Source organism: Canis lupus, chromosome 2, assembly GCF_011100685.1.
Source record: "Canis lupus familiaris isolate Mischka breed German Shepherd chromosome 2, alternate assembly UU_Cfam_GSD_1.0, whole genome shotgun sequence".
NCBI lineage: Eukaryota > Metazoa > Chordata > Mammalia > Carnivora > Canidae > Canis > Canis lupus.
Window position 1 is genome coordinate 3,938,482 of NC_049223.1, and position 16,647 is coordinate 3,955,128.

At 43.1% G+C, this 16,647-nt stretch overlaps 1 protein-coding gene across 2 annotated transcripts in view; it reads left to right on the forward strand.

Annotated features, from left to right (window-relative positions):
- Nucleotides 1–596: 596 nt before the first annotated feature.
- ITGB1 (integrin subunit beta 1) overlaps nucleotides 597–16,647 on the forward strand; it is a 46,093-nt gene continuing 30,042 nt past the window's right edge. Inside the window, exon 1 of one of the 2 annotated variants that reach the window (XM_038529709.1) lies at nucleotides 597–754. The gene's annotated coding sequence lies outside the window, so the exon portion shown is untranslated. The remainder of the gene's footprint in view (nucleotides 755–16,647) is intronic. The other variant, XM_038529710.1, reaches the window with a different exon arrangement.

Genomic DNA, 16,647 nt, shown 5'->3' on the forward strand with positions numbered 1-16,647 from the left:
TCCCCTCCTCCTGCTCCCCGTCCTCCGGATCCTGCTCCCCTGCGCGTCCTCCCCTCCTCCTGCTCCCGGTCCTCGGGATCCTGCTCCCTCTGCCGGTCCTCCCCTCGTCTCCTCCTCCCCTCCTCCTGCTCCGGTCCTCGGGATCCTGCTCCCCTGCGCGTCCTCCCCTCCTCCTGCTCCCGGTCCTCCGGATCCTGCTCCCTCTGCCGGTCCTCCCCTCGTCTCCTCCTCCCCTCCTCCTGCTCCGGTCCTCGGGATCCTGCTCCCCTGCGCGTCCTCCCCTCCTCCTGCTCCCGGTCCTCCGGATCCTGCTCCCTCTGCCGGTCCTCCCCTCGTCTCCTCCTCCTGCTCCCTCTGCCGGTCCTCCCCTCCGTCTCCCCCGCCCCTCCTCCTCTCCCGCCCGCCCGCCCTCCCTCCGCGCTCCTCCGGCGTCCTCCTCCCCTCCCCGCCTCAGGCGAGCTGACGCCGCCCGGCAGGAATGCGTTTCCGGAGGGAGGGGAGCAGGAGCGGCCGCGGCGGCCGGAGGAGCAGGAGCGGCGGGGCCGAAGAGGCGGTGCCGCGGGGGTCGTTTCCTGCCGGGAGGCGGCTCCGGGCGGCCGAGTCTCCTGCCCCCGCCCCCGAGGAGGAGGAGCCGCCGCCGCCGCCGCGCCCGAGAGCCGGGAGGCCGCGCTAGCCGTCGGGAGAGGCCGAGCCGAGTCCCGGAGTCCCGGAGCTGCAGGCCCCAGCCGACCGCGGCCCGGACGCCCCGGAGAAGGTGGCGCCGTGTGTGCGCGCGTGTGTGCGTGTGCGCGTGTGCGCGTGTGTGCGTGTGGCGGGCGGCGCGGGCCGGGGCGCCGCGGCCGGGCCTGCGTGGGGCGGGGGCGGGGGCGGGGCGGCGGGCGCGGTGGCGGGGCTGCGGGACGAAACGCTGCCCCGGGGCCGGGGCGGGGGCCGGGGCCGGGGCGGGGGCCGGGGGCCGGGGGCCGGGGGCCGGGCCGGCTGCGCCCGCCGAGGCCCGGAGCTCGTCCCGCCGCCTCGCGAGTGGGGGTCGCGGGCCTGGGCGCTGTCCCGCCGCGGTGGGGGGCCCCGAGCGCGCGGAGCGAGCCGGCCTGCCTCGTGGGCCGCCTGGGCCCGGGTTCCGCGTGCGGGGAGGGGCGAGCGGGGCCGCCCGCGGCCCGAGGCCCCGGGGCTTGGAGCGAGCCCTTGCGGCTTCCCTTTGTTCCCGGTCCCGTCGGGGCCGCTCTCCCCCGAGCGGCCTGGAGCGTAGTAGCGCGCTTCCCGCTTGCAGAAGTCGGGCCGCAGCCTTCAGGGCCTGCTGCCGGGGCTAACTGCGGGCCGGGCCCAAAGAGAGGCGGGCGTCGGGAGCCGGGGAAGGCGCGGGCTTGGCGACTTGGGGTGTGTGAGGGCCGCGCCGAGTGGGGGGTCCCTCAGCAGGGGGCCGGCCAGGGGCTCCCGCGGCTCTGCAGGAGCCAGTGCCCACCTGCCCTGGGGCCCGGCCTCTTACTGCGCCTCAATTCTTGGGCTTCCTAACAAGTTGTAGTTACTACCAATATTTTATGCCTAAGTCATTTTTATTTCATCGAATTTGTACTTTTTAGTCAAAAACTAACACTAGTAAATTACCCTCTTGGGGCTTCCATTTCCTCACCCGTAAAATGGGAACAAGAATACCTACACTAATAATAAAAGCAGCTATTCTAGTAAGGACAGTGCGGGCCGTGGTTAGCTCTACGCACTTTACCTGTGTTTATCCTGGAACCAATACAATGAGGTAGGTGCAGTTTTTATACTCATTTTACTAGTGAAGAAACTGAGGCACAGGAGGCCTAAGTAATTTGCCTCTGATCATCCAGCCTAGTGAGTGAAGAACCCATGGGGTCTAGCACCAGAGCCCATGTTTGAATCACAGGTTCAAGTAACAGGTTCCATAAAGACCATAGAGTTGTGAATATCAGATGTAATATGTAAAACAGCTTACAGTAGATGCTAAATGCATAGGACTCCTTTCTGTCTCTTCTTGATATATGAAAAAGATTTAAAAAAAAATCTCAGGACGTAATTGATCCGCTATGCTGTTATTTTTGGTTGTTTTGATGGTATAAAAATAATGTGAAATAAATGTTGGTTAGGCATTTTTCCGAAAGGGCATACAGCCTTTAGTTATATTAATAGACCACTTTTAGAAATGATTAAGGAATTTCAGGTGGAAGTTAACCTAGTCTACATCTGTGAACATCTACACCCACAGGGGATGGTAATTAAGAGTTCACTACAGTGTTCATATTTTTAAATAATTTTAGTTCATTGATCAATATTAAATGAGTGGCTTAAGATAATGAAGTGATACATAGGAAACAGAGGGACAGGTCTGTTGGGGACAGGGCTCTGGGGAAAAAGCCATTTATTTATTTGAAAATTCATAAAATGGAAGATGTTATTAGAATGTTAGCTAAAAAGACAGGGGATGTGGTTAATACTTTTGTAAATAGAAAGCAAATAAATTCCAAATGAAGGTATCTGTGTTGACTTCACAGACTTAAAATTTAGTTTTTGTAATGTTGAGTCTCTTTAAAAGAATGCTGAATTCTCCATTATGATTATTTTATATTACTATTTTATAATACCCTCAACAGTCTGTACGTGAAAAAATATAGAATCAACAATATTGAAAATTGCTAGGTTTAGTGATTTTAACAATTAGGTGGTTTTTTTCTTAACTCTCTGGTCAATATAATTAAAATCTGGCCCAAATTTCCATCACTGAATGAATATGCAGTTCTGCATGGTTATCAATAAACTCCTAACTCCAGGAGCTTCTCTGGGGACGTCTGGTCATTTTGTAATAGGCAGAATTAATCAGTTTAATGTGCCAGTTTTAACGGAATACTTGCCACATAATAGCTTTATTGTTTGGCTTCTTGTCAAATAAATTGCGGCTTACGATATGGGGGTGGGGTAGTATAACACTCTACCTCAGGAAAATATTTTTCTTTGATATTCGGTTGGTACACTGGTCTGTTCTTAACTACACTGCTGGAATGATGAGATGAAACATCTTTTGCCGGTTCAAAGTTGCAGAACTTCTGACTTCTGAGATTTTCAGTTTCTGAATGTATAAAAGCTTGAATGTATCTAAGGACTTATATGGACTCTTGTTAAATTTTAGATTTCCTCACTCTGCATGGAAAGTTAGGATGTATCAGGTTGGGGTAGAATCCTAGAGGATTATACTGTGCAAATATGAAAATATGTCTTGTGGTATTAGTGGGTCTGTTCTAACTTTGGTCATATATTGTGGGGGTTTTGTTCTTTTTTGTTGTCATAGTGGGAGTCTTGGGGAAGGGGGATGGATTGACAGGGATAACAGTAAGGAAGAGTGCCTTAGTCTTCAGGATCCTGAAATGGAAGCAGTATCTATAAATGTAGAAGGCTGAAAAAATATGACAGTATGTACTTGGGTTAAGGGAGTTGCAATCCATAAAACTCAGAACATTAGCAGCAGCCTCAGAATATTTCAGTGAGTAAGCTGAAAAAAAAAAAAAAAAAAGTGGTAGGTCTTCCTCAGGAGCCATGTGCAAAAGGAGCCAGCCTATACTCTAAATTTTTCAACTTTTCAGAGGTGGCCAATTATGAGACTTACAAAGTTATGTTTATAAAATAATATAGAGTGGGTTTTTAGAAGTCAGCTTCCTTTAAACTTTATTTTTGGTTTATGACCTTTAATGGTAAGGTTAACTATATTTAGCAATATACTAAATTGTGTACATTATCTTGAAAAATGTGTGAGCAAAAAGAAATGGTTTCAGATATCCATATCTATATAAACACACACATGCATATAGATCCGTATGTATATATGTTTTACTTATTGGACTAGTGTCATTATACAGTCTCCAAAGTGCAAGTTCCTGCACCCCATAAAATGACTCATTGGAGTATAGGAAGAAAAATTAATATTAATTTAAAATTTTTATTTATGATGTCTTACTGTATTGCTGTAGAGGTACATGTATTTTAATTTATAAATACATTCATGCATATTTTGGATACATGTTAGCTCTAAAATGTTTTCAGTCATAAAAGTGAGTGATCAAAACGCTTTGGAGATCATTGGTGTAGGGGATGATTTGGGTGTGGGTAAAGCAGCACTATATTCAGGAGGGAGAAATGATGAGACTTGGTGTCTAAAGTAAGAGAGGTGGAAGACACCCATAGTGACACAAGTTTCTGGTTAGATGTGTCATTGTGCGTTGGGCAGTATGATGGCAAGGGGAGGGGAAATGATGAAATTATAACGCTGAGTGCTTTTAAAAGTGACATTGGAAAAAAAAAGTGACATTGGTAGAGATGTCTAAGTGTCCAGTTTACACAGATTAGGATCTCAAAACCAAGTCTGGTTGGGAGATTCAGATTCTGGAATTCTTAGTCTGTAAGTGCTAGTGGAAGCTGAGAACACCAAAGGAGCATATGTAGAGTGCAGAGGGGCCAGGCAGAAACCCGTCTAGGGCTGGGTGGAGGAAATAGAATCCAGGAAGGCATTTCCTGTCCCGTTTCTTCTATGAATTCTTAATTCCTTTGTGTGACCGTTTTAGTCAGTGACTTGGGTATTGAAGAGTTTTTCCTGTGATTGACATGTTTGAGGTAAAGACAAAAAGACTTACTAGTCGTTTTAGACTCCTCATTAGAAAGCAGTTTGTTGTAATAGAGGCTTTGTGATTCGGAGGCGATAAACCTGGGTGTCAGGTATAAGCTGTGCCACTTAACTCCTCTGTGACCTTTGCTGGAATACTTCCATCTTCCAGGGCTTTGGTTTCTGCAGCTACCCCAGAGGAAGTGGTCTGTATGTTTCCCTGATTCTGTCATTCTGTGAGTTGAAGGATAGAGACTGCTCAACCCAGGCAGTGTGGAAAGCAGCTCTTCTCCCAAGACCAACCATTTTCTTGTATCATCATCAGAAAGGATGGGCACTGTGCCAAATTACTGCTTTAAGAAAACCTGCCAGTGTTGACCAGCCAAAACTACTACTGTGAGCTGTGTCAGATGTAACTCCATTGAATGTTACATTTTAATCCATGAGTGTATTGAGTGCCAGTTACTGAAAAATGCTGTGCTCAGTGGATGTAGATCGGGTGGTTGACATGGACTTTGCTGTGGGTATGTCATCTAGTTAGGACAAGTTGTGTTTAATCTAGGGACACGTAACAAATACCAAAGAATGTTATATACAGTGTATTGTGCCAGATAATTTTCCATAATAGGTTTTGAGAAAAAAAATCAGCATTGGCTTAAGTGGTTTTGGAAGGCTTAATAAAGGAGCTTGGAATGGTAGGAACAAAGATACAGATAATAGATGGGCCAATATTGTTTGACTACTCTGTGTGTGTGTGCACGTGTGTGTCTGTGCATATCTGGTGAAGGCCTAAAGTATGTACTCCAACTGTCGTCTGGTTGGTTCACAGACATGGGTGTCTTATAATGAAGTTGGAATTAAAACATTGAGCATCACTGGAGGTTTGTCATTTGCCACGCTAGACACTTAAGAATATGTTTTGGGACCATAGAGTAGTTAGTTAATTCTGCTTGTAGTTAGTTAATTCTGCTTATTGTGAGTGGTGAAGAGATGAAGAGCTAGTGAAGGCCAAAAAGAAAGAAGAAACCTTAGCATTTTATTTTGCAGTAGAGAATGTAGTTTCAGTGGGTGAGGAAAGTGTTTATGTGAAAAATTTGTTGGGAATGTGCCATTTGAAGTATGGAAATCACTTTTCAGTGTATAAATGTTTACTGAGTAAATATATTAATTAACTTAAGCTTTCTTACTCTTTGTGAAACTCGGAGTAGTAATTTATTAGCTCTCCAATATTTTAAATGTATGATTTATTTCAGATTGTGATTTCAGTGCTTCTCAGAATGGGTCATGGGAGGTTCTATTTGATTGTTGGAGGAGGAGGCTGTAGTTCAAAAAAGTACGTTCGGTATTACATTAGGAAAAAAAAACGCAATAGGGAAGAGATTTGTACTTGCTAGAGAAGCATGGGTTTAAAAAGATTGAAAACTGTTTATTAAGTAGTCACTCAGGTTCTTACGTTTGGAAGCCTGTGACTAGTGAATGAATTGGAAAGCAGGAAGAGAATTTAGTAATTAAGTAAAATGGGATCTTCAGATCACCATAAAAATATGTATTGCCAGGAGATTTTCCATTGATGATCACATTTTATCTTTGCAACAATTCTGAGATGTTATTTCCAGCTTACTGCTGAATACAATGAGAAATTGATTTCTCCCTATGTTTAATTTTTAAAACATTTGTTATGTATTTAAAATATACCCAGCACTGTGCTGTTCCATTGTGGCCAAAATTTATTAAAGTTTTGATCAAGTCAGAATTTTGGAGTGCTCTACTTAAAAGTAGATAAAATTACACAATTTGGAAACATAATTTATAATTCTCCTTAATTAAAATAATGTAGAACAAATGTTGCTTTCAAGTGCTTATTGATACCATTACCAGGGTGGTTAACATTGTTTTGTTAGCTCCGTTTATGATTATCTTTGTAAACTTGCCCCAAAGTAAAATTTCTCAAACAGAACTGTTACTAACTTAATATTTTCTCCTTTCAAGGAAAGGCAAAATCCATAGTCCCAGCAGGTGTAGAGAAGGAACAGCTCACTAGGCTGGTTTGCAAAATATCAATTGCTAAGTAATGTCCTTTCCTTTGAGTGCAAGGAGGAGCTTGGAAGAAATAATTTTTTTAAAAAAATATTTTATTTATTTATTCATGAGAGACACAGACTGAGACAGAGAGAGAGGCAGAGACACAGGCAGAGGGAGAAGCAGGCTCCATGCAGGGAGCCTGATGTGGGACTTGATCCCGGGACTCCAGGATTACACCCTGGATCGAAGGCAGGCGCTAAACCCCTGAACCACCCAGGGATCCCCGGAAGAAATAATTTTAGGTAACTTTCCATGCTCATTTTGGATCAGGCTTTAATATTATGGCTTGATAGTTTTGTTTCAAGTGTTTTCTGCTTGTATTTTAAGTCTTCTTCAGACTTGAGTTTACTATATACCCCTTCACCAATTTTTTTAGTTTAATGCTTTTTTTTCCTTGCCAGATTAGCAGTTTATTATAAAAGGATGTGACTCATAAACAGCCAGATGGAGGAGATGCATAGGGCAGCAAATGGCAAAGGAGCTTCCAAGCCCCCTCCAAGTGTGCCACTCTCCTTGAATCTCCACAGTCAACTCAAAATCTCCAAATTCCCCCTCCCCCTTTTTTCACATAGGTGTGCTCTCTCGCTCGCTCTCTCTCTTTGTGGGCAGCAAAGCAAAGTTTATTGAGCGATAGTAAAGTGTTAGAACAAAGCTCTCAAAGAGGGAGGGGACCCAAGAGCCTTGCCCTAGGCTGTCCTTTTTGAGGGTTGGTTGTAGTATACTAGTCTATAAGACTAGTCTAGTTGGCTAGTGCAGTCAACAGATCACTGTTGGTTCTATCATGTTTCTAATTGGCCTGAATTATATTGGGTTCTGTGGTTTTTCTCAAGCATGCTCTTCCTGCAGTGTTCTATTCCTTGTATTTATGAGTTCTATAGAGGATTTCAAGGTAAATTTCCTCCCTAAGTGCTGTATGCCTTTTCTTTAGTTTTGTGGTCTTAATTTTTGACTGATCACCGTGAGACCTATTTGAGATTTTCTAAATTCCTTCAAGAACATAATGAATTCCTCTAGATTTTCTCATATTTTCAGAGAAGATTCTTCACTTCTTTCACTTTTTCTTCTGTAGACGGTTTTCCTGGTTAAGTTCTACGCCCTTAAACAACCCCTCCCCAGCTGATTTATCTTTGAGGCTTTCTAGGTGACAACATGCAGTATACGTTCGTTATCTTTCCCTTGCACTTATGGGCTGGGTGGTGGGTGATAGTGATTGATCTTTCATATTCACATTTCCTTGGAGAAGGTGAATAGACCAGTTCCTAGTGAATTTTGCTTCAGTCTGTTATGTCATTTTCTTAAAGTATCTAGTCCTGTTATGAGCAGTTCTCAGGTTTCAAATTGTTTTGGGAGCCTCTGCTTTGGAGCAGCCTAACCTTTGCTTTTGGAACTCAAAAGCTTCAGGTGGATGTCACCATTGGGCAAGAAGGGGTCAGTGCTCCTAAAGAGCACTGGGCGGGAGTAGTGAATTGTAGAAAGGTTGCTAGTTCAGACTACTGTACATGGAAAAGGACTTGTAGTGGGTTGTTAGTTCTGTCTTTGCCTTTGAGTACTAAGCCTCTTCTCTTTCCTATTTCCTCTTGTTTTTTCTTTCTTCCTCATCCTTTCTGTTACGCTCTTGTTAATCATTAATTCTGCCTTATTATTTGGGTCATAAACACCCTCATGATCACCAGCACATATCTACTACCTCTTCCTGCTAGAGAGAGGGAAATAAAATGTTGCGTTTTAATTGTTCTTCCTGTAGTGGAAAGATGCTCTTGCCCCAGAGGAACGCTTCCCTGACTCTCACCCTCACGTTTGATGGAGTAGAGATCAGTAGGATTTCTGAGCACCCTCCATTAGGGCTCCCCATCTCACTGCCCTCTGTATGGGGAGAAGTGGGAAGAGCTACATGTAAATTCTCTGAGGCTTTCAGTTTGACTCCGTGCTGTTTTTATGTTTTATATTGATTTTTAAATATTATTTTATAGGACTATTTTTTCTCTTTTAAAAGCAGATACAGAAAATAATGATGGTGGGACAGACTTGGGATGAATGTAGCTGTATATTATTTTTAGGAGAGATTTATGGTAAACCTCAATGTAGGTATCCGAATCTTTTCTACTGTTAAGGTGGAAAGATTTTAAAATGTTGTGACATAAAGGAAGCAGATTCTGTTGTCTGAAAGAGAGTACTTGAAGGGTAAAAACCCTTAACCTTTCTTATCAGAAACCTTCTTTTATTGAAAGGTTGAACTTTTGAATCAGGCGTAGGTTCATATCCCAGGTTTGTTACTTAGTCTTGCTTTGTCTGGCACATTAGACATGCAATAAATATTTGCTGATACGAATTTAATTAGTTGTATTGAAAAAAGATGTACCTTTTGCAAGGATTTTATAGGAAGAAATCTTTTGTGAATGACTTCTTTTTGTCCAAGTTGGCTTTTGGGTAACTTCCTTTAAAACTTGAAATCATTGTAACTCACCACATTTTTAAAGGAACTTTTCCCAAAAATATAATTGTTTAATTTCTTCAAATATAGTGCCTAAAAAGTTTCTAAAGATTTTATCTGTAAATGGAAAAGGACTAATGCCACATGAGTTATTTGTGACTACGTATGTGTTCAGAAGCTCAGCTAAGACTGATAGCACACTTAACTTTGGTGAATAAAGGAGAATTTAGAGTAGAGATTAAAATAATTATAGTTTTTGACAGTTGGAACAATGCACACAATTCAGGCCATAAACCACTAAAATGAAATTGTTTGGGGGAGGTGCTTAAGATGATTTACTGTTTAAGGAATGAATTGTGACCCCTTAGATAAACTTGAATATGGTAAAAAGTAATACTAGGGTAAAATAAAGCAAATTACTTTTTAGGTTAAAAAAAAAAAACAGTAGAGGGATCCTGGGTGGGTAAGCGGTTTAGCGCCTGCCTTCGGCCCAGGATGTGATCCTGGAGTCCTAGGATTGAGTCCCACATCGGGCTCCCTGCATGGAGCCTGCTTCTCCCTCTGCCTGTGTCTCTGCCTCCCTCTCTCTCTCTCTCTCTCTCTCTCTCTTCTCTCTCTCTCTCTGTGTCTCATGAATAAATAAATAAAATCTTAAAAAAAAAAAAGTAATTTACTAGGGTAAACTGCCTCTGTCGAAATGAGAGGTACAAAACCAGTGCATACACTTGTGAGTTAAATTAACTTTTGTTGACCTCCATTCAGTTTGAAGGACTAAGAAATAAATTCACAGAACATTATAAATCCTTTCCATTTCTGTATTTTGAGGCAGTTCTCACACTGGAAAGGTATATATATATTTTAAATAGTGACTTGAGTAGGCCATCAAAAAATTAGAGTTTAATGAAGCGGAGATCAGGTCGTCATTCAGATCATTGTGTGTATTCAAACGGTCTGATTTCCATTCCACCTGTGTGACCCTGGAGAGGTTATTTTTCCTCTCTGGTTTGGTTTCCTCATCTGTAAACCAAAGATAATATCATTCCTAACCACCTAGAAGTACTTGGAGGAGATAGCTGTTATTACTTTTGTCATTATTGTAGTCATTCGAAACTGTTGAAATAAAAATGAGATAACTTTTTGTTACAAATTACTTTAAATCCTCCAAACTCAGTGTTTGTTGTGTGTCATTTCTGTCTGTGCCAGCTGTATGCCTACTCTGGCTAGTTGAATGAACCAGTCTTCCTCTTTGTTGGTAGTCCTCAGTGGACAGCAGTCCTTGGATGGAATACCATTGGTACCCAGCATTGAGATTCACGTTTCTAGTAGTGCAATGGCTTTCGGGGATGTTTCCTTCTTTCTTTTAGCCTCTCCTGGGTTTGCTTCCCCTAGACAGAACAACCTCAAGTCATTCTCCCATATTTCTCTTTCTGTTAGGTATGTTCTGTATTCTGTCTAATGAAGTAATATAAAACAGAGATTTTGCTGCTCTTACTATTTTACATACAAATTGTTAGGAATCTAATGGTTAGAAAACACATTAAGTAGAGTAATCCTTCTTAGACGTGGAACCTAAAATAAGCCTCTAACTATACTTAACATTATTAATAGAGTTGGTATCTAATATGATAGCATTTGATTAAATCTTATTGTTGTACAGTATAATGTTTTGATAATTGCATCCAAGTAAGTATCTGAATGGCCATAATAATGATCATTAATCTTGTTTACAGTTGTTTTCTAACCCTTATCCTTCCTGCTATTTCTTGTTTCTCCCCTAATGTGGATTGATCCAAAATTTTCTGTTATGCTTATGATCGAAAAAAAGCAAAACCTTCAAACTAAGTTACTTGAGAGATTTGCAATCAGATGTTCTGGCTCCCAGTCCATGTTCTTAACTCTACTGTGCTGGGTAATGACACCCTGCTTGTCCTCCCTAAGCTCGCTGGCTTTGTTTTGTTGTTTGGATACTTCAGAATATTTTCAGTTACCTTTATCTTTAGTTTCTTTATATATCTTATATTCCTTATGTATATCTAATATTCTCTAAATATTAAGATACTGTGCACAAGGGATTCCTGGGTGGCTCAGCGGTTGAGCATCTGCCTTCGGCTCAGGGTGTGATCCCAGAGTCACGGCATGGAGTCCCGCATCGGGCTCCCTGCATGGAGCCTGCTTCTACCTCTGCCTATGTCTCTGCCCATGTCTCTCTCTCTCTTTTTTTCTCTGTGTCACTCATGAATAAAGAAATAAAATCTTTTTTAAAAAATTTCTTTTTATTGGAGTTCAATTTGCCAACATATAGCATAACACCCAGTGCTCGTCCCATCAAGTGCCCCCCTCAGTGCCTGTCACCCAGTCACCCCAACCCCCCGTCTACCTCCCTTTCCACTACCCCTTGTTTGTTTCCCAGAGTTAGGAGTCTCTCATGTGCTGTCACCCTCTCTGATATTTCCCACTCAAAGAAATAAAATCTTAAGAGGAAAAAGGTATTGTGCTCATTTTAGAGAACACCAAGCAGTGACTGCCATGAGATAGCAATTCATAAGACAAGTCATCTTCCCGCATCTGTAGTTGATAGATCCTGCTATTTATATTTGATTTAGTACATGTCTGTGCGTCTGACTTAAATCACCTCCCCAGTTCTTGCCATCACTAAGGGTCTTCCAGAGTGCAATGCAGGTAATACTTCTCACACTCTGGTCTTACAGTTTTCTTGACTTTTCCAACTCCAGTGGCCCCGAGCACTGTATTAGAGACCCCTTCTGTCCTTCTCACCCCGTCCTGGCCTCTTCTCTGATTCCAGCCACTGCTGCTGGGAACAGTGAGTTTAATGACTCACTTTTGGCTGACTGCATCTTGCCTCAGGTTCCTCCTGGGACTTATCTTTTCTGACTGTGAGGAGAGAAGCTGGCGTAGACTTCTGGGCAGATGCACCTTAGTTCTTGGAAGTGTGGGGGAAGTTAACGCCCCTTGGGGCACAATTTTACTTGTGGGGACTGGAATTAATGGACTTCTCCATATTGAACCTCCTCTGGAGAGACCTGTACATGTCTCAAAACTCAGATAGGTCAAGCCCCCAGGCACCCACATGACAAGTCTCCTGAATTGGGCATCTTGGTTCACTCTCTTCAGTATCTGTGTCTTTCTCTGGGGTGATCTTTGTAATAATCATCACCTGCATTCCTGTTTTGTCTCAGCCTCTGCTTTTGGAAGCAACTTTGGCTAAAATAATTGTCCATAGCTTTCCTCACTTAGATTTTTTTTACCCAAAACTACCTGTGTCTGGAATGTCATACCTGTTTCTACTTTCTGGCTCTCCTCTCCCCTGTGTACCTGAGCCCTTTTTCTTCCACCTACCTGTTGTGATCTCTGGCCCTTTGACTTTGTCCTCTTCTGTGTTGTTAGCCATTGTCAGCACAGCCAGTACCTCCTCCCCACCCACCTGCACTTGCTCTGGAAACCAGTGGATTAATTCAGTGATTTCCAATTGGAGTCTGAGGATCCATAGGAGCTAGTTTCAGCAATTTGATCTGCAAGAATTGGTTAAAAAAAAAAAGTTGTGCTTTTGTACTGGTAATTATAGTAAGAAGCAACCAACATCTGCCTTATATGGTCAACTACCTTGTAACTGAGTAATTATTATTTTGATGCCAAACCATAGTTGTATGTGTAAATTAATCTTGGTTCATAATGTATGAGATCTAGGACCAGGAAGCATTTTACCTCTAGCCTTATATTGGCTGTATATACCTAAGTGAATTGAAAATGGCTGTCACTAGGGTGTCTGCAGTAACTATTTTCTACTTAAAGAGAGTCTGTAAATTAATTCTGAGAAACTCTTCTGTCCTGGACTTCTGAGTAATGTCAGAGAAAGATGTCATACAACTTAATATAGTTCAGCAAAAATTTTTGACTGTTGACTTTGTGCCAAGTGCTTCTAGGTGGTTTCTGTCACTGAACAGACATACCAAGGCCCTGTCTTCTTGAATAGGTAGTTTCAAGTGAGAGGAGTGGATGCCTTTGTAAATGAGGGCCTTGGGCCTTGCTCTGTAAGGCAGTCACCTGATCCCGATCCCAGTGTCCTTCCCCCCTGAGCCCCAGCTCCTCCTCTGCCAGCACTCCCTTGCTCCTGCTTTCAGAGCAGACCTATGCTGCCCCACCTGCCCTGAGAGAAGCCCCTCTCCCTCTTCAGGCTCATAGGCTGCCTTGTACACAGGATGCAGACCAGATTTAACTACAAATAACATATAGATATTTATTTTTATTTAGTTCTTTATTAGGTACAGCTAGAGTGAGACAGTCCCAATTGGGTGGTGAGGGTGGGGGGAGTCACCCGACCGTGTATGTTTAGAAATAAGATTGGAAAGAAGTTACTATAATTCTTCCCAGGACTCCATGGGTTTCCACGTATAAGCCTCATGGCTGGAACATTTCTCTCCATCTGCCTATCCATTTTGCCAAATCCTTGAAGCCGTTGAACTTGCCAGGCAGACTTTGGTGTCCTCAGTGCACTTTGTCCTTATTTTCCTTAACAGAAACCATCGCTTCATATTGTAGTCATTTGTATTTTTGTCTGAATGGAAAATTCCTTGAGACAGCGGTTTTTGTGTGTCCAGATAGGGCACAAAGCCTGACAGTTGGCTGAGGAAGAACTTCCAGAGAGGTAGGGGAGAAACCAGTAAAGCCTGAAGGAGCAGAGTGGGTTAAGGAAGAAATGGATTAAGTGCTGCATGTAAATTCTGTGGGTGGCAAATAGAGGTATCTCTCCAAGTATCTGTTGTAGGCAGTCAGGACATTTTTGAGCGAATGAATGAATGAATGCAGAAAGTACGAGAAGGAAGGCTTTTTTCTGAAAGAGCAGTTTCACTTGCATGGTAGGAAGTGGACACCGATTATAGCCACTTGAGGAGGGAGTAGGAGGTTACACAATGGAGAATCAGTAGACAACTGATTTTCTGGACCTTTGATTTTGAAGGGAGACAGGAGAGGATCAGGATAATGCCTGGAGGCCTCTTTCTGCTGGGCCCTCAGGATGAACTGTTCTGCCCGGAAGGCCCTTGGTAGGAAGGTCTTTAGAGTGGGGGTCACAGGAGGATAGGCCTTGCTGACCGAGTGTGTGCGTCTCGGGCCCGGCTGGGTAAATCCGATGCGGATGTTGCCCACACTGGGAGAAGAGCTGTCTAAGGAGGTTTGGAAAGGCTGCAGGAAGCTCTTGGTATGGAAGGAGTGTCCAGGACCTTTGGGGACAGTCAGGATGGACAGGGAGGCCACTGAGTCTTCTCCTGCCCTTCGCTTTCCTCACGGCCACTTCTGACTCTGTCTCAGCCTCGTCCTCATGTCTCTTCTCTCTTGTCATCTTCTGTCTCCAGGGGCTTCTCCGTTTCCCGGAGGGAGAGCCTGACCTTTACCGGCATTACCAGCCAATGACAGGGCCTCTCTGTTTCCTGCCGGTGCGCTGACCAGGCCCAGGAGAGGTGACCACTGTCCTCAAACTGTTCTCAGCTGCTCTCCTGGTCTCTCAACTGTTTTTCAACACTAAAGCCTTGTTTTGACTGCTTCCGGTTGTGGAGCTCTTCCAGAGCAAGAGGGTTTCAGGAGGCTCACCTTTGACTTGTCAAGGTTTACAGAAGGAAAAGGACAGGGCGTTTAAATTAGATGGGAGGCTACCCAATAACAGAATGTTTCTATTACCTAATAACTTTATCTTCTTGGTGATTCTCTGAATTGTCTATTTTAAGAGGTTTTTCAAAGCAGTCTAGTGGTCCTTGAAGTAGCCCGGGGAGTATCCTGAAGAAACCTTATCAGCCCATATATGGAACAAATATTTATTCTGTTCACTTTGTGTGGAAACTGCCCAGATGGTCCATTCATCACAGTCTTCATGTTCCAGGGCCTTTTTGTCATAACTTTGGAATTTATAACATTATTTGAATTACTTAGAATTGTAGTCTACATGGATTTGTTGCATATGAACCTGTTGGAGAGGCCATAGTAGGCAAACTCTAGGCATGTCCTACCTCTGTGACACTCCGCACAGTCAGCCTTTTGGATGCAGTTACAAGTGATACATAAGCAAAACTGTAAGCTGGTGGCATAGCAGAACTTGCTGGTCTGAGCACAATGTAGAGTATGTGGCTACGCAAGGTACTCTTCTGCCCTGCTCTGGGAAGCCAACAGAGAAGGCTTAGACAGCATTTAACAGAAGAGACATGGGGATCCGGGGTTGCTCTGAATGCAACTTTGAAGCATTCTTCGGGAGCCAGGGGCATAGTGTCTTAGAATGGAAGCTTTTGAAGCTGGAAGGTGTTTTTGTTTGTTTGTTTGTTTGTTTGTTTGTTTTAAATACTTTTTTCTTACTAAAGGAAATTTACCAAGAACGAAGAAAATTCCACGTAGTTACCCTGCCACTGTCATTTTTACTAAGAAAAAAAAGAAGAAAACACTATGACAATTTAAAAACAAACCCATTGTCTTTTTTAAAAAATTTATTTTATTTTACTTATTATTATTTTTTAAAGATTTTATTTATTCGTGAGAGACAGAGAGAGAGGCAGACACACAGGCAGAGAAAGAAGCAGGCTCCGTGCAGGGAGCCCGATGTGGGACTCTATCCTAGGACTCCAGGATCACGCCCTGGGCCGAAGGGAGGCGCTCAACCGCTGAGCCACCCAGGCGGCCCAGATTTATTTATTTTAAAGCAAGAGAAAGAGAGAGAGCATATGAACAGAGGGAGGAGGACAGACTCTGCACTGAGCCCCATGCAGGGCTCCATCCCAGGACCCCGAGAGCATGACCTGAGCTGAAATCAAATCAGATTCCTAATGGACTGAGCCACTCAGGTGCTCCCAAACCCTTTGTCTTTATATAATGCATATAAGTCTCTGTCATCTCTAGATCTCCTCAGTTACTTTATAAGTTCACGTACTGTTATTTTTACATACTTGTCATCTTCATATGTACTTGGTATCCAACATTATTCTAAAATCCTTAAAATGTTACTACATTTTATTTTTGTGACTCTCATAGTCCATCTAGTGGGCACAGTTAGCTCGTTACTTGTTACTGGGTAGAGGAGCTTTGCGTTTCTGCCTATTATTGTAAATCGATGAATTTTGTGTGTTTATCACCTTTTATATTTTTAATTATTTCCTTAGGATGAATATCTAAAGCTAGATTGCTAAGTCAGAAGATAGAAACATTTTTTATGGTTTTTGATACATGTTAAATTATTTCCCAGAAAATTATACTAGTTTATAGAGCCATCTCTGGTTTCTCTCAGCCATCTACCATAGTTTTGTTTGGTTAAAACCTCTCCTTTTTTTTCTTGGTGGTTTACCTAATATTACTTTATATTTATTTGATAAACAGGGCATTTTGGGTACTATACTCTATTTGTTTTTTTTTTTTTTTTTTTTTGTATTCTTGTGAGAGGCAGATATTTATGCATATTTGGCTGCTGGTCCAAGAGCAGTAAACAGGTAAAGGGTAGGGTTAGTGACCTCTGGCTAGAGCCATCTTTGACCAC